We start from the raw sequence: 24,290 nt of genomic DNA on the forward strand, positions 1-24,290 counted from the left end.
GTGGAGTGTCTGGTAAGGAAGTTTTTATTCAGGCACAAGGGTGGTGCTCTAGTCTTTGGATTTGTTGACACGGAATTTCGTTATGTGCCGAGGACACACGAGCAAGCCGAAAGGGTCCACTCGATGGAGCTAGAGATCCGCCTAGCTTCAACGCAAGGGTGGTCAATCCTGCGCACTCCTCCCAATACGTGCCAGTCAATTTGACCCTACAATTGACAAGGAGAGAAAGCTTATCAGTAATTAAGGGCGGAACATGCCAGTGTTGCCAGACAGTCCCGAATGTGTGGCTCTAAGAGCCGATATGAAAGGAGATCGACTAAATAGCCGATTCTAGCATATTCGTAAGAATAAATCGGTTAAAGCTCATGGGGTTGTATAAGAAGAATCGTTTATCATTATGAATATCATTGTTTAAACAAATACTGGTCACTGGCAAAAAGATATCAACAGTAATTAGTTCATGCTAAGCCAATGACTGCAAATAACCGAATCCCTTTTTATGAAAGAAACAATTCATCATCATTCAACCATTTAATAGAGATAAATCTAATAAACATATTAGATCTCATCTATCGCTATGACCAGTGGGGCATGAGGCAGAATCATACAGGCCGTAGTAACAACAATAGACTCGACGACCCTAACTTATTACTAATATTAGTGGGGCATGAGGTAGAATCATGCAGGCCGTAATACAATAATAATATCATGGGGCTAACACATGTTTCAACCTATCGCTACTTCAACGATCTCGTGATGCGAACCGTTCGTGAAAGCGCTCGATATCGGCTAAAACAGCCGATTCAGGCATAATGAACAGTTAAGGTTGTGCCCTCTCAGGAACAGATCTACCAAATAACGGTCTCCACTCCACGGTGCTAATAGTGGGGTGTGAGGCAGAATCACACATGCCATGATAATGGGCCATGGAACAGTTTTCGCTAGCCAATAGATCTACTCAAGATCAAACACGCCTTAACCGCACGCTATGCACGATCAAGATTGACATAAAACAGCCGATAAAATATAACTCATCATTTAAAGTGCAGATTAAATCGGTTTAGACTAACAAATGATGGGTTAACAAAGATGTAAGGCCGATCTAGATCAATCCCAATCGGGCAAAGTGATATTGCTGTAATTAAATAAACAATGGAAGCAATAAGCAATATCGATAACTTAATGAATCTATTGAAGGAATGCCACCTTTAGATAAAGCCGATAACTTGACCTTAATGTAGTTCGAGCAGTGGAGGTCGACCAGATCAATGCAGCCGTACTTGAACTAGATAAGAGTCGATAACTAACTCATACTAGAGTCACAGTGGAGGTCGACCGGATTGATGCAGCCATACGAACAGAGGTATAAGCCATGATAGTACTTACAGACAAGCAGTGGAGGTCAACTAGATCGATGTAGCCGTACTTGCTGAAGAACTCACCGAGATCTACTCTACTCCTACTCCTAAGGGGTGGCCAGAGCCAAAAAAGTAAATAACTTGTATTTGATTGATTGTGTGTCCTTTACAATAGCCGGGGTTTGGTATTTATACCTGAAACCTACGCATGACTCATATCTAAGCATGACTCATCACAATCTTTGGCCCTATGAGAAAACATTCCTAATTTAAGATAACTTGAACTCTAATCTTTTCCTTTTTGTAGAGTCCAACATGCTTTGTCCTGGTGCCGATCGTAGCCTTCGCCATCATCTGCTGGCGTTACCTGAAGAAATCCAATTCCGATGCTGCATTCGAATTAGCTAATTCTAATTTGCACGTAATTGCTTCCTTGATGACATGATCTTGGGAGCTTTTAAGTCCCTATGAGACTCCTTCCAAATTTTGGTGTAAACACATACCCCCCAATTTTGGGATAAAAGTAATTTTATTCCAAAATTATCATGTCTATATCCCTGATTGGTCCGCGGTCACGGGTAGAGAATCTTGATCTGGGGTCTACTGTTTGTCACCGCCTACGTCAGCTCATGAGCCTATGCCTCAAAACTTTTACAAGAGCATCACTGCTTCACGGGCACTTGGATTCATCTTTCTGGGCCGGCTATAAAATATCTATCCGACCCTGGTGAGAGCAACTCAACAATCCAGCCATGTTTTTCTTCCATTTGCTTCCTTGAGTGCTTCTAGCTCCGCTGGACCCTCCATGGTCCATTATTTTGCTATGAAGATCTTGAGTGGTTAGAAGAATTCTTGTGCATAGGGTGATTGTGTCACTCATTCTAGCACCTTGTCGAGCAAGAGGATCAGCTACTGCGGCTAGAAGAAGTCTTGTGATATCACCTGTGTCTTCTCACCATGCTCGTAGAGTTGTTCTAGTGTTTGCAAGGGCTAAAATGTGTGGACACCTTCCCCTTGTTCGTTCCACCAAATGCCCACCAGGAAGCCCCAGGCTTCTTTCCCACAGTTTTCCAGCCACCAAAAAAACAGTTGTGCATCTATTGGGCGGCCTTTCCCCTTTTCCTGACACAATTCTATCAACGGACCGACGTGACTCAGTTCACGATGACCTTCAGCCTTGTGGGGATCCGGACTCCCTTCAATCCAAAGAAGTCTTAGTGGGTCGGTCTTTGGTCAATGTAAATTCTTCGTATCCGCCCCATGATATTTTGTAATTCGGAGAAGCAATAAGTCCGAATTTGTTATCTCTTCGTTATCTATCCCCTGAATTTCCAGAGTGTCGATCAATTTCCGTTCTTGATTTCAGTTTTACACCCCCTGACAAAGTCTATCTTCTTGCCTTCTCGAGCTATATATACAGGCCATGGCTCTGGATCAAAAAACCACCCACTTCATCTCAAATCTCCTACATCCTTAGTATAGTTTCTGCTTTTTCCATAGGCTTGAGATCATGGAGAACAGCAATTGATCTACTAAGGAGGCTCTCGATGGATCTACATCATCGTGCCAGCGCATCCATCATCAAGAGGGTGCACCTCATGATGCTCCTGTTGTTTTAGAGTAGAGGGCTGACTCTGCTTAGCCTTTGGGGTCATCCTCAGCACCAATTTGTCACTAGCTTCCCCGCTATCTGAGGAGGCCAAGAGATAATGATGACTTGATTGCTTCCATTGACCGAACCGGCGAGAAACTTGCCGACTGCCTCGCTATTGCGGAGTCAGCTCTGACCATTATTCAGGGCCGATCACCCCCTGAGGCCAACCCAATGTGGGAGAGGCTGGCCAAGGCTGAAGACAGAATCACTGGTAAGACATTTACCATAATTTTCTATTTCTTCTTAACTTTTGCCTCCAAGATCCTGATCACCTCTTCCTTAAATCCTTTAGATCTATCGGCTCAACTGGAAAGCCTCTGTTTAGCTGGACCATGCAGCAGGATTCATCAATGCTAGGGATGTCGTTCCGGTGGTTCGCTTGCACAACATCCCAAACCACATCGGAGAAGTTGCTCTTCATGGCGTTCGTCATGACGCTACCATGGCGTTGGTTGCTGCGCAAGTCCGTTCTGGTCACAATCTTCGGCTTCTTCCCCATGGTTTCCCAGACACAGCGTACCCTGGGGAGCATGAGCGCTTGGTTGAGGACTTCATGAGTGTCGCCAACTCTGTAGCCTTCAACACCCTGGCCGATGATATAGTAGGCAAAGTGTTTTCTGGCCCGTAGCTTGTAATAGGTGACGTTTAGCAAACAACTTCTTCGTCTTGAGTGATTTTCCTTTGTTTCATGCTTCATACACATCACTTCGTCCATGTTTGCTTTGCTTCTATAGGCGATACACATCCTACCGGCTTTTACCCCTTTGGGTTCATTTTTGCACTGGAGGCGATACCATTCCAATATCTGCTATTAAAGCTATTGACCGAAAAAATCGCTTATTAAGTATTGATCCTACCGCTAGGATAATATTTCTTTAAATATTTCTTGTTGATTGCTCGGCCAAATTCTTCCTCTCCTTTTAGTGTTTCCAAAATATAAGCATTACCATGCGCACAATATTTGATCCGATAAGGTCCTTCCCAGTTAGGTGACCATTTGTCAAATTTACTGTCCTTTGACCTGATCGGCAATTTCACTTTCTAGACCAAGTCTCCTTCAGAGAATTGCTTAATCTTAACCTTTTTATTGTAATATTTCGCAACCCTCAGTTTATTGGCTTTGATATTTTCAAGAGCACACAGCCAAAGGCAACTCAAGTCTTCTAAATTGTCTATTATAAGATTCTTGTAAACTTCAGCCGACAAATCATTCTGTAGTGTAACACGCCTCGATCCAATATGAACTTCCCAAGGAAGAACTGCATTATGGCCATACATAAGTTCATAAGGTGATGTTTTAATTGATCCATGGCAGGCCATCCTATATGCCCATAGCGCCTCATTTAGCGTCGAATGCCACTTCCTTGGCTGTTCCTCGATCTTTTTCTTGATCAGCTTAATCATAATCTGGTTGGACGCCTCTGCCTAGCCATTAGCCTAGGCATAGTAAGGGGAGGAATTCAGTAGCTTGATCCCCATACTGGCAGTAAAATCCCCAAAATCTTCTAATGTGAACATTGTTTCTTGATCTGTAGTTATAGTTTTAGGAATCCCAAAACGGTACACAATGTGTTCCCTAACAAAATCAATCATGTTCTTTGAGGTTACCGTCTTCAAAGGAATTGCCTCAACCCATTTCGTGAAGTAATCTGTTGCTACCAATATGAACTTATGTCCTTTGCTTGAAGGCAGAAAAATCTGGCCAATTAAATCAATTCCCCAGCCTCGAAACAGCCATGGCTTGATTATTGGATTCATGGCCGAGGTAGGCGATCTCTGGACATTACCAAAATATTGACAGTCCTGGCACCCCTTGTAATATTCAAAACAATCTTCCAACATCGTTGGCTAGAAATATCCAGCTCTACGGATAATCCATTTCATCTTATAAGCCGATTGATGAGCTCCACATATCCCTTCATGCACCTCACCCATCAACACCTTAGCTTCTTCCTGGTTTAAGCATTTGAGCAACACCCCATCGACTGTTTTATAATATAACTGATTATCTAATAAAACATACTTAGCCGATTTATACCTTAGCTTTCTGGTAACTTTCTGAGACGAATCTCTAAGGTAATCATCTATTTCAACTCTTCAATCATCACTTGAGGTTTCACTACTCAAGACTTCTTGAAACACTCAATATCTTGATGCACTTTGAGCTAGACGATTAGCTTCTGGGTTTTGTGCTCTTAGAATATGTTGGAAAGAGATATGAAGAAACTCCTTGAGTAACTTTTGACACTCATCATAGTATCTTTTCAAAGTCTCTTCTTTGCACTCATATAGGCTGATCAACTAATTAATGATTAACTGCGAATCTCCAAACACTTCAATTGCTTCGGCCTTTACTTCATGAAGAAATTGAAGTCCCTTGAGAATAGCTTCGTACTCAGCTTGATTGTTAGTAATCATTGGCTCAGTTGGAAGAGCAAACTCAAAACTTGCCCCCTAAGGTGAAATAATAACAATACCAATGCCACCACCCTGCTTGCATGATGACCCATCAAAGAATAACGTCCAAGGCATCGGTTCTACATAACCAATGCTTGGCTTATGATGCTAGGTGACAAAATCGGCCATTACTTGTCCTTTGACTGCTTTAGCCGATTCGTACTTCAAGTCAAATTTCGATAATGCAAGAATCCACTTTTCCACTCTTCCATTCAGTATTGGCATTGATAACATGTGCTTAACCACATCAGCCTTGGAAACAACTGTACACTCGGCCGATAATAAGTAGTGTCGCAATTTAGTGCAAGAGAAATATAAGCACAAGTATAACTTTTCGGTGGGAGAATATCTCGTCTCTGGATCCAGTAGTCTTCTACTCAGATAGAAAAACAACTCTCTCTTTTCCTTCAGATTCTTGCATCAAGGTCGATCCAATCGCCTTGTCATCAGCTGATATGTACAACTTAAACGGCTTACCTTGCTGAGGAGGGACCAACACAGGTGGACACTTCATATATTCTTTTATCTCTTCAAACGCCCTTTGTTGTATGTCACCCCACTTGAATTCTTGATCATTTTTCAGCTTCAACATGGGAGAAAATGGCAGGATCCTTTCTGACAAATTTAAAATGAATCTTCTGATGAAATTAATCTTACTAAGCAGAGATTGCAACTTTGTTTTGGTAGTCAGGGGAACGGCCTCATCAATTGCTTTCATGCCTTTTTGACCAACTTTGATTCCTCTCTCATGGACCATGAATCCTAAGAATTGTCCAGCTGATACTCCAAAAGCACACTTATTAGGATTCATCTTTAAATCATGCTTTCTTGTGCATTCCAGAGTCTCACACAAGTCAGCTAGGTGCTCTTTGTACCCTTTGGATTTTATCATCACATCATCGATGTAGATTTCAACAATCCTGCCAATTAACTTATGGAAAATGTAATTCATCGCCCTTTGATAAGTTGCACCGGCATTCTTTAGACCAAAGGTCATCACAACCCACTCGAACAGACCGGTTACACCGGGGCACCTGAAAGCGGTCTTTGCTATGTCTTCCTTAGCCATGAAAATTTGGTTGTATCCTGCATTACCGTCCATGAAGCTTATACCCTTGTGCCCGGCTGCTGCATCTACTAACATATCAGCTATTGGCATCGGATAACCATCCATGGGTGTGGCTTTGTTTAGATCCCTGAAATCGATGTAAACTCTCATTTTTTCATTCTTCTTATATACAGGGACAACATTCGATATCCACTCTGCATATCGGCATGGTCGGATAAATTTTGCTTCCAGTAACCTTTCAGTCTCTTTTTTGATATCATCGAGCACGTTCAGGTTGAATCTTCTCGGAGCTTGTTTAAACGACCGATATCCAGGTTTAATTGGCAACCGATGTTCAACAATTGACCGGTCTAAACTAGGCATCTCATAGTATTCCCAAGCAAAGTAGTCTTTAAATTCCTTTAATAAATTAATTAATTCCCGCTTATACCCTGGATCCAACTTAGCACTTACATACGTCAGCCTAGGTCTATCTCCAGGACCAATATCTACTTCTTCCAATTCATCGGCCGACGTGAAGCTATGTCCTAGTTTGCCATCTGTACCATCTATTGGATTATCCATTAATACAAGTTTTCAAAGCCGACTGCTCGGATCGGCTGTTGGCTTTCACCAATGACTCTGAATTCTGATGGTAACAGAAAAGCCATTTGGATATTAGCTGATGGTTGCTTTCTATCGGCTATTTGCTTGGTATGCCATACTTGAGGTTTACCGGATGCCTAAGCCTGTTCCATCTCTTTATTCCTTAGGCATTGCACCCTTCTCTTTTGGCTTCTTGTTAAACCTCCTGGACACCATTGGCCATCCTGCCAAACATATTCTCTTTCGTTGCCTTCCTTTTCATGATTAGCCTAGTCCTGGTCAACAACTCTTTTTCCCAGCCGATTATGAACACTTCCATTTTTGAAACGCCGATCCATGTTATTATGATGATATGCATCTTGAGTATGGATAGACCGGCAGTTGGTTTGAGATTACCTAAACTCCCAATACTGATTGGTACATTTGGGACAGTCATGTCTGGTAGGTAACTTCAAACCTTCATTCCAGCAATGTCTGAAGAAAGGATAATTCCAATGTAATTCGGCTTATTTCCTTTCATACCTCTCTTCTTTCAGTTGATGCTGGTATGCTTGATCCTTCAACCAACGCTGACAACCCTTCTCTTTCTGCTGCTGCCACTTATTCAACAGAATCTGAGATGTAACTCATGGCTTTATCATCCCTGCTTTTGACATCTCCCCCTGCTCGTATTGACTCTTTTGCTCGGCACGACATCTTCTAATCTCTCTGTACTCGTCAGCCGATATTTGCATTTTGGGATCGACTGTTCCAGCTTCTTTTGATTTGGTTGATGTTAGGACCTTAGTCTTTCCTTTGAGTAGCCCAGCTGAAGGGTCGAGATGGCGACTAGAGGGGGGGGGGGTGAATAGTCTTTTCTAAAACTTGATCGCGTCGGCTAACCGATATAAATGCGGAATAAAAACAATCGGTCTAGCCAAGACTATACCCCTCTATATATGTTCACTAGCACCTTGCAAAGATAACAATTATGCAACAAAGGTGCCGTGCTAGCTAGAGCTCTCCTAAACAATTCTAGGAGCAAGGTCACACAAACCTATGCCACTAGTACTTTAAACAACAAGGGAGCTCCTACACATGCTAGTAAGCAAAAGCACAAAGCTAACTAAGCTCACTAGTAATGCTCAATAACAAGGCAACCAATGCCTAATTAGAGAGCGTAAATACTTAGTTACACAAACTAAGCAATGTGACTAACAAGGTTACTAAAACCAAATTAGCCACGCAAGGGAGCTACTTCTATGCTACACAAGCAAGAAGGTAATTAGCAAGCTACACAAGCTATCTAATTACAAGAGCAACTACACAAGCTTAATATGTATAAAAGTAATTGCAAGCTTGTGTAATGGGGATGCAAACCAACGGGAAGAACAAGGTTGACACGATGATTTTCTCCCGAGGTTCACGTGTTTGCCAACACGCTAGTCCCCGTTGTGTCGACCGCTCACTTGGTGGTTCGGCGGCTAATTAGCATCACCCGCTAAGCCCGCACGTCGGGCGCCGCAAGAACCTACCCCTTGAGTGAGGGTAGCTCAATGACACGCTTTACTAGAGTTGCTCTTCGCAGCTCCCGCGGGGCGAGCACAATGCCCCTCATAAGCACTTCTCCGGAGCGCCGCACAAGCTTCTTGCGTGCTTCGACGGAGAACACCACCAAGCCGTCTAGGAGGTGGCAACCTCCAAGAGTAACAAGCACCACCGGCTTGCAACTCGATCACCTAGTGCCACTCGATGCAACCTCACGATGTAATCGCACTAGAATCGCTCACTCACACAATCGGATGATCACTATCAAGTATGTGTGAGATGGAGGGCTCCTAAGCACTCTCAAGCATGGACACAAAGTCCCCCAAGGTGCTCCACACCAGCCATGGCCGAGGGCCACATCTATTTATAGCCCCAGGGGCTAAACTAGCCGTTACCCCTTCACTGGGCAACGGTCGGGCCGACCGGACGCTCCGGTCGTGTTGACCGGACGCTGGACCTCAGCGTCCGGTCGCCCACAGACGACCACGTGTCCTGATTCCAACGGTCACTTGACTTGACCGGACGCTCCAGCTTCAACTGACCGGACGCTGGACCCTCAGCGTCCGGTCGTTTTCAGTAAGCTCCCGAGCATGACCGGACGCGTCCGGTCGAACGCGATCGGACGCAGCCAGCGTCTAGTCACTCTCCAGCAACTACGTCACCGTACGTCAGCGCGACCGGACGCAGCCTGCCAGCGTCCGGTGCATTCAGATCCAGCGTCCGGTCAGTTGACCGACGCCGGCATCTTCGCGACCAACTCGTTTTCACTTCTAACTTCTTCACCCTTGCACCAATGTGCTAACCACCAAGAATTTGTATCCGGCGTAATAGAAAATAGACATTCCATTTTCCCGAAAGCACCGAATCCCGCCTCACAAGTGAGGCGGGAGGGAGAGAGGGACCCAAACCCATCTCACCCCTGCAAACACCACCTCCTTTGTAAATGTGCCAACACCACCAAGTGTACACCACCATGTGTATGTGTGTTAGCTTTTCACAATCATTTCCCAAAGGATGTTAGCCACTCAACTTGCCATGCCACTCGATCCTAGCGACAATGCAAAGTTAGATCACTCGAGTGGCACTAGATGACCGATATGCAAACAAGTTTGCCCCTCTTGATAGTACGGCTATCTATCCTAAACCCGGTCATAAACTTCTCTACACACCTATGACTGGTGAAATGAAATGCCCTAGGTTATACCTTTGCCTTGCGTATTCCATTCCATCTCCTTCAATGTCGATGCAACACATGCACCAACACGATCAACAATGATATGATCCACTTCATATCATCACATGATCATATAGGTTCATCGATCTTGACTCTACTTGCTCTTCACCGTTGCCATCGTCCATCGGCGCCAAGTCTTGCTCAAGCTTCACCGCCACGCGGTCCATCACTCCAAAGCCTTCGACTTGCCCTTCACGCTTGCAACCGGTCCATCAAGCCAAGTCTTGTCTTGATCTTCTCTGCCTTGATCACATGACTCAATGTCATGTCTCATGTGCATTTAAGCTCCTTCATCATCACATGTGTGAGCTTTGCAACATCTCCAAGCCATTTTCACCTTCATGGCATATGTTGCTCACACACATGTACCTGTGGACTAATCACCTGTGTATCTCACATAAACACAATTAGTCCACCTAAGTTGTCACTCAATTACCAAAACCAAACAAGGACCTTTCACCAGCATCAACCATGTTTTGATCTCCTAGGAAAGGATTATCATCAACTTTCATTTTCCGAGGCATATCAAATTTGAGCCTCCCCTGCTGAATAGCCCTCTGTATATACTGCCGGAAAATTCTGCATTCATTGGTGGAATGAGACGTAGCATTATGGAACTTGCAAAACTTCTTATTCTTCAACTGATCAGGGGGCAACATGACATGACCATCAGGCAACTTGATCTGCCCTTTCTCAAGCAAGAAATCGAAGAGCTTATCTGATTTGGTAACATCAAAGTCATAGCTCTCCTCGACTCCTCTTCCCCAAGGATTTGGCACCATTACTGTCTTCTTGCACCAATTCCATTCAGCCACAACAACCTCTTCTTCTTCATCTTCATAGCCATCATCGGCTAAGTATGGATCATAAGCTTCAGCTACTGTGGTACTTTTCTAAAATCAGGTATCTCTGCGTATACTCTGGAATTGGCTATTGAGCGCTGCCACTCGTTGAGCCAATTGTCCTAGCAGTACTTACAAACAGAGGTATAAGTCATGACGGTACTTACAAACAAGCAGTGGAGGTCGATCGGATCGATGCAGCCGTACTTGCTGAAGAACTCGCCGAGATCTACTCTACTCCTACTCCTAAGTGGTGGCTGGAGCTGAAAAAGTAAATAACTTGTATTTGATTGATTGTGTGTCCTTTACAATAGCCGGGGTTTGGTATTTATACCCGGAACCTACGCATGACTTCTATCTAAGCGCGACTCATCACAATCTTTGGCCCTATGAGAAAATATTCATAATTTAAGATAACTTGGACTCTAATCTTTCTCTTTTTGTAGAGTCCAACATGCTTTGTCCTGGCGCCGATCATAGCCTTCGCCGTTATCTGCTGGCGTTACCTGAAGAAAGCCGATTCTGGTGCTGCATTCGAATCAGCTAATTCTAATCTGCACGCAATTGCTTCATTGATGACATGATCTTGGGAGCTTTTAAGTCCCTGCGAGATTTCTTCCAAATTTTAGTATAAACAGGATTGTTAGTCATTAGAGTGTTTGTATCTGTCGAGAAAATAACTTTTTTATTGGCCTTGTGTTTTAATGCAGAGGTCGAAAATGATATCCAGGTGGTTGTATCAACTTGATGTAATTATATTGAGTTAATAAAATGCTTCTTCAATAAAAAAAACTCTTCCTCTCACATCACCTCATTCCATATATAAAAAACTCCTGTGACACCACTTACTCCATCGATCAAGCAAAAAACCAGTGTCGATGCATGAAAGGATGGACGGACAGAGACAACTCACCACAATCATGACAAATAACTAACCCAATCGCATATCCCACTGATATATATGTATCAGCGGGCGCGTATCTTTATTTGTTATCTTTATATCTCATCTAACCGAGACTAACTAACTCAATCACATCCCGCTGCTCAGACTTGTGGTCAATGCAAAAAAAATTATACCATGACTTAGCCAGTTGCTACTGATTCATGAATAATCTAAAGGAGAAGAGAGAGCATGGAAGAGAGCATGATTTGAGCTGGAGCAGAAAAGGTCGCCGGTGGTGGAAGTCTGACAAGCATGGACAGAGATGTGCAGCCAAGAGCTAAGCTATAGTGGGGTGTGTGTTGGAATGAATCGGAATTGGAATAGCTTGCATGCAGCATTGTCGTCGTCTATCATAGGCCAGCTAGCTCAATCAGCAACCGACAAATCCCACTGTGTTAAATTGCTGGAGAAAGGCTATATGCATGGCCCATATGTGATCATGCATATATGTGTATTATAGATTTATAGGAACTCCACCACCTATTATCAGAAATTAAAGCTTCCATGATTTTAATATATAGGCTACAGATTAAGTGACCAAATCGCAGCGAAGTAACCACATACTACTCTATGTTTTCAAGTTGACGGACATACGTGTTTGGTTCGAGGACAATGGTAGATAACATATGACCATCATCTATGAATTTTGGAATATAGATATCTATACTGTCTGTTTGGTTGGATGAATGGAACAAGCGGTTTTCTTTTTTTGTTAGATGGATTAGTGTGGATGAGATGAGAATACTTTTTTGACGGTAGAGATGAGAATACTTGACTAATTATATTTATATTATTTAAATAACAACTATTTATACATGAAATAAATATACACTAACACTAATTTTGTCATGATAATCGCTAGTTATACCGATAAAATATGTTAATTAGTATCCACTAGTAGAGAAACGACTTTTGATCCACTTCGAAATTTGGCTTTAGTCCCGGTATTTTTCGCGCCCGGGACTGGAGAGATCTTTAGTCCCGGTTTGTAGCTCCAACCGGGACTAAAGGTCCCTGCCCAACGGCTACTGCGGCAGGCTTTTGCTACAGGGGACCTTTAGTCCCGGTTGGAGCTACCAACCGGGACTAAAGGTTAGCTTTTACTCCCGGTTGGTCCCTTCAACCGGGAGTAAAAGTCTACTCCCGGCTGGATACTCCGTCCGGGAATAGAAATGGACCTTTAGTCCCGGTTGGTGTCTCTAACCGAGACTAAATGTCTCCTCCTATATACCCCTTCTTCCTTCCCGAGCCCGAGCCACTTCGACCTCAGTGTTTTTGCTTCATCGCCGGCCTCTCTTCTTCCTCATCGCCGGTAATCATAAGATTTTTTCGATTCCTCCATCGATTCTTCGGTTCTAAAGGTTACCAACTTTATACTCTCATGTTTCAACAGTAGCATATCTCATTTTGTGAACTAGATATATGTGGTTTTTTATGGTGGATTTTTTTATTTGTAAGCCATTTAAGCTCAAAATCACTTTAAAGTTTGCATATTTGGATGAAGGAAGGTTAAAGTAGTTATTCAAAACTAGTATTTAGCTTTTATTTTTAGCATGCATAGCATACTTCATGGTTTAGAGATATAGAGAATTTTAGAGTTTTTTTAATTTTATTTGTTTATAAAATGAGAAATTTATATTATATTAAAAATGAGTATAGAGAGTAGATGGCAACTGCTTCCGGGTCCTCGGCCTCTCATCGGGTTCCAAAGCGACTGAGGCCAGACCTCCCTCTCATTGCATGCAGCAAGTGTGAGGAGAAGATTGTGATGGAGTACCGGGTGAGGAAGGAGTGTCCCAACAAGAGCCGTATCTTCTACAAGTGTCCAGATCGCAATGTGAGTTATTTTGTCGCATTTGATGATTATGGTTAATTTATACTTATTTTCATGATGATTGTGATTAAAGTTCTAATTTTTTGTTTTAATTTCAGTGGGATGGCACTGGATGTTCAGGCTAGTACTGGAAGGAAGAGTATGTTGAACACGTGCAAAACTCTCTTGCACAGGCGGCTGATGAGGCAGTGATCCTGTAAAAAAAGCCCATAGATGTTAAACAAACGCATGATCTGTCTATTTTAGTTGGGATTGGTCGCGAAATCCTTATGCTGCTGAAGTGCATTTTAGCTTTAGTTTTTTAGTGGTAGTTGGGATTATCTACATTGTAGCGAGACTTTCATAAATTAATACCTTGTGTGGTGGCATGCATGTCGTATAATTAACTAATTATGTTCTAGGTTTTAATATGGTATGTATGTCATGTAATGCAGATGAGCCGGCATTGGATGTACAATGCTGATCGCCGCTCCCAAGAGTTCATTGAGGGCGTGCATTCTTTCTTACGTGTGGCCGAGGCAAATAAACACGATGGTTTCATGTGCTGCCCATGTGCTATATGTAAGAATTTAAAGGAATATGCTAGCTCAAGGAGTCTTCATTCACACTTGTTGAAGTCGGGTTTTATGCCAAACTATATTTGTTGGACAAAGCACGGAGAAACCAGGGTTGTAATGTAAGAAGGTGAAGAAGAACAATGAGACAATGATGACATTATTGCTGAACATGGTGCCTTCAATGATACTGCAATGGGGGAAGCTGAAGAAGAGGTAGGGGCAGAAGATTAGCCCGCTGATGATCTTGATCAGGCCATTCGTGACGCATAAAGAGAATGCGAAAGTGAAAAAGAGAAGATTAAGTTCGAGCGCATGCTAGAGGATCACAAGAAATTGCTATACCCAACTTGTGATGTGGGGCAGAAAAAGTTGGGTACCACACTGAAATTGCTGCAATGGAAGGCAAAGAATAGTGTATCTGACAAGGGATTTGGGGAGTTACTGAAAATCCAAAAGAAGATGCTTCCGAAGGATAACAAATTGCCTGCCACTACGTACGAAGCAAAACAGGTAGTCTGCCCTTTGGGATTAGAAATCCAGAAGATACATGAATGTCCTAATGACTGCATCCTCTACCGTGGCGAGGAGTACGAGAAGTTAGATGCATGCCTGGTATGTCATGCATCGCGGTATAAGATCAGGCGAGATGACCCTGGTGATATTGAGGGTGAACGTCCCACGAAGAAAATCCCTACCAATATTATGTGGTATGCTCCTATAATACCACGCTTGAAACATTTGTTCAGAAATAAAGACCATGTAAAGTTGTTGCGATGGCACAAAGAAGACCGTAAGGTAGATAATATGTTGAGACACCCTGCTGATGGGTCCTAGTGGAGAGCAATCGATAGAGAATTCCCGGAGTTTGCAAATGACACAAGAAACTTAAGGTTTGCTTTAAGTATGGATGGTATGAATCCTTTCGGGGAACAGAGCATTAGTCATAGCACTTGGCCTGTTACTCTATATATCTACAACCTTCCTCCCTGGTTATGCATAAAGCGTAAGTTTATTATGATGCCAGTGCTCATCCAAGGCCCAAGGCAACCTGGCAACAACATCGATGTGTACCTAAGGCCACTAGTTGAAGAACTACTTTTGTGGAACAGACCATGTGTACATGTGTGGGATGAGCACAAACAGGAGCACTTTAACCTGCGAGCATTATTGTTCATAACAATCAATGATTGGCCTGCTCTAAGTAATCTTTCAGAATAATCAAACAAGGGATATAATGCATGCACGCACTATTTCGATGACATTAAAGGTATATTCTTGAAAATTTTTTGAAAGGTCGTGTACCTTGGCCATCATCGATTTCTTCCTACGAATCACCCCCTAAGAAAGAAAGACAAGCATTTTAAAGATAAGGCAGACCACTAGACCAAGCCAGGCAACATAACTGGTGAGGATGTACTCAATATGGTCAAGGATGTGAAAGTAGTATTTAGAAAGGCACATGGTAGCGAACCTGTTCCGAACGACGTCGACGGTCATGCACCCATGTGGAAGAAGAAATCCATATTTTGGGAGCTACCCTATTGGTAGGTCCTAGAGGTCCATAGCGCGATCGACGTGATGCACCTAACGAAGAATCTTTGTGTGAACATGCTAGGCTTCATGGGTGTGTATGGGAAGCCTAAGGACACACTTGAAGCACGACAGGACCTGCGGTGTTTGAAAGAACGAGACAACCTGCATCCAAAGAAGATAGATGATGGACGCCATTACTTAAGTCCTGCCAGCTACACTCTTAGCAAAGAAGAGAAGGAAAGCATGTTTGAATGCCTAGCAAGCATCAAGGTACCATCTGGATTCTCCTCGAATATAAAGGGTATAATAAATGTGCCAGAGAAGAAATTCCTAAACTTAAAGTCCCATGACTGCCACGTGCTCATGACGCAATTGCTTCTAGTTGCATTAAGAGGAATTCTACCTCCAAATGTACGTCTAGCCACCGTGAAGCTATGTGCATTCCTCAATGCAATTTCTCAAAAGGCAATCGATCCAATGGATCTAGCTAAACTACAGAATGATGTGGTTCAATGTCTTGTCAGCTTTGAGTTGGTGTTCCCTACTTCCTTCTTTAATATCATGACACATCTCCTAGTTCACCTGGTCAAGGAGATTAGCATTTTTGGGCCTATGTTCCTGCACAACATGTTCCCCTTTGAGAGGTTCATAGGAGTCCTAAAGAAATATGTTCACAACCATGCTCGGCCAGAAGGAAGCATCGCCAAGGGCTATGGACCAAAGGAGGTCATTGAGTTTTGTGTTGACTTTATTCCTGACCTTGACCCGATTGGTGTTCCTAAATCACGACACGAGGAGAGACTAAGTGGAAAGGGGACACTAGGGAAGAAACCATATATTGGTACGTAGGACAATTATTTTAATAAAGCACACTACATAGTTCTGCAAAACTCCTCCTTGGTGGATCCGTATATCGAGACACATAAAGAGTTGCTCCGATCTGAGTTTCCAGGGAAGTCTGAATCTTGGATTACGCATCAGCACATGGAAACTTTCAGCGACTGGTTGCGAAAAGAATGTCAGGGTGATGAGATTATTGATGAGCAATTGTATTTGTTGGCTAGGCAGCCATCGTGGCATATCCTCACATACAAAGGGTACGAGATAAATGGGAATACATTTTACACAGTAGCCCAAGATAAAAGGAGCACCAACCAAAACAGTGGTGTCCACATAGATGCCACCGACCCTAATGGAAATAAGCAAACATATTATGGCCGCATAGAGGAGATATGGGAACTAAACTATGTACCTACTTTTAAGTTACCTTTGTTCAAGTGCCAATGGGTAAAGGCGACTGGATGCGGGGTAGCAGTCGACAACTAGTATGGAATGACAACTATGGACCTCAACAATATTGGGTACAAAGATGAACCGTTTGTACTTGCCAAGGATGTGAATCAGGTATTCTATGTCAAGGACATGTCTACAAAATTGAAGAGAGGGAAAAACAACAATGACCCAATCAATAAGCCAAAGCGCCACATAGTTCTTTCAAGGAAAAGAAACATCATCGAAATTGAAGACAAGTCAGACATATCAGAAGATTATGAAAAGGATGACCGAATTCCACCCTTCACAGTGAAAAAAGACCCAAGCATCTAGCCAAATGATGAGGACACTCCATGGTTACGGCGCGATCATAACCAAGGGATATACGTTAAGAAAAAGTTCACTATTGTGCCCGCTTGATATATATAGTGATGTTTAATAGTGTGTATTAGAGGTATTATATAATAATTGTGAATTCAGAGATGTTTATTAGGTGTTTCCTTTTTTTATGTTCAGATTAAATTTGTGTTTGATGGTGGGATTTCCATGTCGCACAAAGCAAAAAGCAAAAGCAATGCATCTGATGTGAAAAAATTAGTGAAAAATTGTTTGTCCTGGCTTGATATGGTGATGTATTAGACATATTATGTAATAATTGTGACTTCAAAATTTTTTGTCATGTTTTCATATTTTCTACGGTTTAAATGAATTTTCTGCTTGACGGTGGATTTCCCGTGGAGAATGTGTGATGAAAAACCAAATGATCAACGCTAATAAGATGTGAAAAATAATTTCCTATCGAAAAGCAATAGTTTTAATAATTTTAATCAAGTAGTATATTTTTGCATGGTGCAAATTGTAATTATTATTTATACTATGTTAAATATTTATACAGTAAAACAAAAGAGTTTAGGTTATAAATTTTTGTTGTGTATAATAATGCAAAACCAAGTCTAGGGATTTTTTATAATTTTTTGGATAATATTTTATTTATTAGGCAATTAATAACTCTCTGTATATTTATATAAAAGAAATATATAAAAAAAGAAAAAACTTCTGAAAACTACCAGAAAGCCAACTGCAGCCCACCTTTACTCCCGAGTGGATCAACCACCCGAGACTAAAGGTGGGCTACGTTTTCGTGGCCCGCCAAAAAATAACTTTAGTCCCGGGTCGTGGCTGCACCCGTGACTAAAGGTCAGACCTTTAGTCTCGGTTCTAACAATCACCCGGGACTAAAGGTCCTTTAGTCCTGGGCCATGGCTTCACCCGGGACTAAAGATACCACCTGGGACTAAAGATCCCCTAAATATATATCGCCTCGTCTTCTTCTCTGCCTCCATCATCTTCATCCATCGCCCGAGAGCCACCACGCCACCATTGCTCCTCATTGGCTCCAACTGCCTCCACGCGCCTCTCCCATCTCTCGCCGTCTCCGCTGGTGGCCCAGCTTGCGCCTCTCCCGTTCGTGCACGGTGCCCAGACCCGGATCCATCACCATCGCCCTCGCCCTCACCCAGATCTGATTTGGATCTGCCACGCCCTCATCGCTGTCGTCGATCCTCATCCTCGTCATCGCTAGCTTTGTCCTCGGCTCCACGCACTCACACGCCTCACCGTGCGCTTGTCGTCCCCTTCACTGGAGTGCTTGTCGTCGTCCCCATCGCCGCACGCCCATCCTTGTCATCGAGAGATCACCTCTAGCCAGCACCGCACCTCGAGCTCGTCCTTCATCCCCGGCGGCTGGCTCTACGCGCACACGCGCCTCATCCTGGCTGGCTCCACGCGCTCATCATCCTCCACGCTCATCATCCTCGATCTCCTCACCATGCGCACTTGTGCTCGTGCTCATCCTCGCCATCGTGCTTGTGCTCGCTGTGCTATATGTGAGCAACAATGTGTGTATGAGTGTGTTCAGGGGTGGCCCTGAGGCACCTCCATTCTACTTGTTCTACGCCACGGTCCTCAGCTCCATCAAAATCTATCTGATGACAAATTGTTTTTTTCATTGTAGCCTCGCTTGATCCTAGGGAGTGAAACAAGTAGCTCGTCATCTAGATAGACAAGAGGTCAAGAGCCATTTTAATTAGCTCTCTCATGGAAGCAAGTGAAATCATCTTGTCTCAACGAATCTAAAGATGCTCCGATTTGGTAAAGGAACCAAACACCGAGATTTGCTTGGAATCCTCGTTCAGCAACACAAATATATATGGTGTCAAGCAATAATGAAACCGAATACATATACCTACACTACACACCCTTAGGGTCTGCTTGGTGTACGTGTAAGCATGATGAATGTTTTAATTAGAGCCGGCAACCTCTTTTTTCGGCGTGAATTAATCCTTTTTTTACCTGGACCTGTCAAGTGACACATCAAAATCGTGTTACTCGATTCAGCATTAGTTCTTGTTATTTGTTAACTAAACTGAAGTAAACACGCTACTATACACCGCTTCATCCCACCTTACATAAAAACATCAAATCATGCTGGAGCACATATGCGAATCTTACCCCACGGCTTCGCCACCACACCACCGCGGCATGCAGATGTAGGCGATGACAATTGACAATGATGGACATCGAGCACAAGCACTAATAAAATTCATGTCACCCTAATTATTATTTACATGGTACAATATATAGTTGTAGAAATATATTAGAATCTTCGTCACAATTGAAAAGATTGTTTTTATTAGTGCTATGAATTTTTTGGTATATATATCTAAATTTTGATATATTGACATTAATGTTGATATATATCCTAATATCCTAAGCTCCGCTCCAAACCCTAACCCGGCCGAGCTCCGCTCTAAACCCTAACAAAGGCGTAAATAATAACCTTGAATTCTATAGTTATATATATTTGATTCTTCATAATTAGGGTGACATGAATTTTGATATATTTATATACACCAATGTAGATCAGTATATATATAACCTAATATCCTAAACTCGCTCCTAATCCTAACCCGGCCAAGCTCCACTCCAAACTCTTATATATATCCTAATCAAGTTCCGCGCATGCAAACCCTAACCAGAGCTCGGCGTTATGCTTTGGAGACTTGAATTTTGAGACTTGAATTTCGAGACTTGTCATATATATCACTTGCCAATAAATATTTCTAGAAAATAAGAAATCAAAGTTATGCTCTGAAGACTTGAATTTCGAGTGTAGTTATTTAAATAATTTTAAGCACATAACTTAATCCATTTTATAGATATATGGTTTTTATTTTTTATAGATATATCTAGTGGTGTAAAAGCTAGATGGCTGCCCCGAGAGACAACATGGATGAAGAAATGATGGATATTATCAACACCGACACTCAATTTGCCGATGGTGACCAGCAGGATGTAGATGACGGGAGTCAATACCTAGCTCTTGAAAATAATCAAGAAAATATTGTGCAAGAAAATACTAGCGAGGTATATATATTTATATATATATTTGAATATTATATATATATATTTGAATATTTATCATCTATTATGTGTACACATGATATTTATTTATTCTTTTTTATACGTAGCCCTCTGGTTTGTTGACCACAACGGCGAAAAGCAAAAATATTCGAGGCCCGAAAAAGCCATTGGAGGGGCGCTACATAATATCAGAATTCAATACCGAGACAGGCGAACCACTTGGTCCACATGCAAGGAAATTTGTGCAACACTGTGGGTATCTTGTAAGGGACAGACTTCCAATTAGTGCCCATGAATGGAAGCAAAAGATCAACGAGCCTCATGTTAGTTTTGTCTCTGATCTTGATAAAAATTTAATTTGGGATGATATCCTTCAACATTTCTCGTTGCAAGCGGATGATTATGATGATATCAACGATGATGAATTGAAGGAGCTAGTTTGAAAGTGTGCTATGAAGAAGATGGACACACAATTCTAGACTTGGAAGAAATCCATATACACGAAATACATCAAGAAGAACCTAACGTCCAATTTCAATACTAGGGGTCCGCTTGCGAAGTTGAGGCCCTACTAAAATGATTTTGTATAGTACAAGATATTGAAAGTGGGTGAGGAATGGGTGAGAAGGAACTAAGAGAATGCCTGACATAAGGTATATCACCATGGCATGGGATCAGGTGGCTACGCGACTGTCATTCCCAAGTGAGAAAAATGAAAGCGGATATTCTTGCCAAGGGTATCACACCAGAATCACTCAATTGGCCCAAACGCACGAAGAATTAGTTTTTCGCTCATGGGGGAAGACTGGACCTAGAGACCGGGAAGCTGGTTCATGGCCCAAAACTTAAAAGAGCAACACAAAGATTTTCTTATGCTCTACAAGCTAAAGCTATTGGTGCGTTCAGGCCTAATAAAGAGAAGGATGAACTGACGTATGCCATCGGGACTGTTGAACACAGTGGCCGAATGAGAGGTTTAGGACGGAACATTTCTTGGAAGCATGGTTTTTCTGACGACAGAGATACCTACAGAAGCCGGTACAGAAGGAAGGATGAGGAAGCAGCGTGGATCAGCTGGTTGGAGGAATATGTTCGTGAGTCATGGGAGGCGTTGCATCAAGCACAGGAGCGTGAAAAAGACATGCAAGCTAGAATGCAGGATGAAATCATAAAGCAAGTGCAAATAGCAATGAGTGCCCAAAGGCAGACATCAGATCCAGGAATCAACATTAATATTAGGAGAGAATTCCTTATTTGACACTGGGAAAATGAGCCGTTCCTTTTTTGGCTCTGAAATTTTCTTCATTCCCTATTTGACACTCACTTCAACTTTTATCTCTAATTTGACGCTACCATCAAATCCGTTAGCTAACGGTGTTAACTGACTGTTAAAAAGATGTTTTTGCCCCTAGAAAAAAAGCGGCGAAGCAAATTTGAGAGGAAAAAACCTGCACCCGCCTCTGATGCATGCGCCCAGCTGCAAAAAAAAGGCGCAGGTTTTTTTTCCTCTCAAATTTGCTTCGCCGCTTTTTTTCTAGGGGCAAAAACGTCTTTTTAACAGTCAATTAACACCGTTAGCTAATGGATTTGACGGTAGTGTCAAATTAGGGATGAAAGTTGATGTGAGTGTCAAATAGGGAACGGAGAAAATTTCAGGGCCAAGAAAGGAACGACTCATTTTTCCAGTGTCAAATAAGGAATTCTCTCTAATATTAGCCCCCCTGATCAGTTGAAAAGCAGCTACGCTTCTACAGAGTTGCCAAATTAAGATGACGCAATGCTACATTTCCCCATGGATGACATCACTGCACCATTTACATCATGTGAGCTACATATTCTAAAAGGGAATGCCACAATCATGGTGGCTCTCGATGTTTTTTCTCCTCCAGATCCTACCAAGACACCAAGAATTCATGGAGCAATAATACCACCTAGATATGTTAGCGTCTCAGTGGATAGAGTTAACAAAGGTTTTAGTGATCTGGCTCTTGACATTCTAGGAGGTGATGGGGGAAAAGACTCTAGGAGAAGCAGAGAAGACATTCATACTATGGCGCAAGCGATACATCATTATTCTCGGAGTCTCTAGTCCACCGCCGCTTCCTCAACTGCCAAACAATAGGTGCAGACAAAAGTGAACGAAACATTTTTCACTAATTTTCTATTGACATGCATGATTAATAATAATAATTTTTTATACCTAATTATTCTTTTTTGTACTCACACAGCAGGGCCTCTGCCAACCTAAGTCCAATTATTCAATCTCCAGGTCATTATAGTGCTTCAAACAATGATTATGCAACGCTGCCACCGCTGCCACAAGGAGGTCTCCGACGCCTCTAAGGAGGTCTCCAACGGCTGCCCCACCTCCCTTGATGACCAAGAAGCAGCCAGCTCCTAAGAGGTTCGCCCCGCAAATGAAGTCGTTGGCCCACCAGTCGTCAAAGAAGAAAGCCTCCTCTAATCCAGTTATTCTTCAAAAACTGTCTTACAAGAAAAGTGAAAAGAAATTAAATACTGCAGTAAAAAAAGATGTGAACAGTTTCTTCAAAAAAGTAAGAAAGCAACGAGAAACGAGGGAGAACCCGGAGAAACCGTACTTCTACCTACCTCCAGATCTTCTAAGAAAGAAGGTGGACCAGAAAAAGCGGGAATCTCAAAAGGCCCTGCCAAAATCGGACTACGACCGCTCTCTCACCAAGTCATTTGAGGCGGCGCAGAAAAAGACTAGAGCAAGGAAAAGTGTTACACAACTTGGACAATAATCGCAATAATCAGTCCCCCCCCTCTTGTCATTCGTAATGAATATGGTTCAAACTTAGACTTACTGGACGTCGATTTTGAGGACCTGGTTCGGTTTTACGAGGATACTGGTTCGGACCTTGCCCAAGTGCTCGTTGAAGGACCATCTGCTCCGAAAGTGGATCCTTGGAAGAAATTTGAACATGGAAAGAGTCTATACAACCCTGAGGCCTTAGGTGAACTGGGTACGCAAATGTACCTGCTAAACAAGTGGTACATGGTGGCGTATGAACGGGGAGAGACCTTTGTTTCTGTTAGAGTTAGAAACCAACATTACTTCTGTGGCGATGACGTTATATATGTTGAGTTTTTAGAATTACACCAACTATGCCACCTGAACTCTCTCAACAAAAGTCTCATTAGCTGCTATTGTCTGTAAGTGTGATTATTTTCTACTATTAAAGTGTATATATATAAAGCTACATGTATATATATAAATTATATATCCTCACACTATATTTTTATATATGCAGATATGAGATGACAGAACTCAGAAAGAGAAAGGATAATGATGTTGGTTTCGTTGATCCAAATGTCGTATTCAAACACCCTAATCCCCTGCCTCAATAGAAAGATGAACTCGAGAAAAATCTCATGAGGTTCTTAGTGAACCAACAAAATAAGGACATACTCTTCCCCTACAAATTCTTAAGTGAGTGTTAAATAATTAATGTCGATCATATAGACATTTGTTTAATTATTTGCTTACTAGCTAAGCTATCTCCCATATATATATATATATATATATATATATATATATATATATATATATATATATATATATGTTGGCTCTAGTTAATGTCGATTATATTTGTGTATAAAAACATATGCAACAATCACTAGATATTGATGATCATCGGTATGGCCAATAGTCAGTTGAGCATCTTAGACTCGTTAAGAAAAGAGCAAACAGAGTACCAAGACATGATAGATATTATCCAAGGGTAATTTGGTTTCTCTAGCAACTATATATACCCTGATCTCTTAACCGCAACAATTATTAAAGGCTAAATTAATTTTTTATTTTATTGGGCGCAGTGTTTGGAAAAGTTTCATTGAGGAACACCACATGAAACATTGCAAAGCGCCACTGGATGTAATCGCACATAAAGTAAGTACTAGCTACATTTATATATATATATATAATTCAATTAACACCATGCATGCTTTCAATTCACCAGATCTTTTTTCTCGTAAAAG

The sequence above is a fragment of the Miscanthus floridulus genome, chromosome 19, assembly GCF_019320115.1.
Source record: "Miscanthus floridulus cultivar M001 chromosome 19, ASM1932011v1, whole genome shotgun sequence".
In the NCBI taxonomy this organism is placed as follows: domain Eukaryota; kingdom Viridiplantae; phylum Streptophyta; class Magnoliopsida; order Poales; family Poaceae; genus Miscanthus; species Miscanthus floridulus.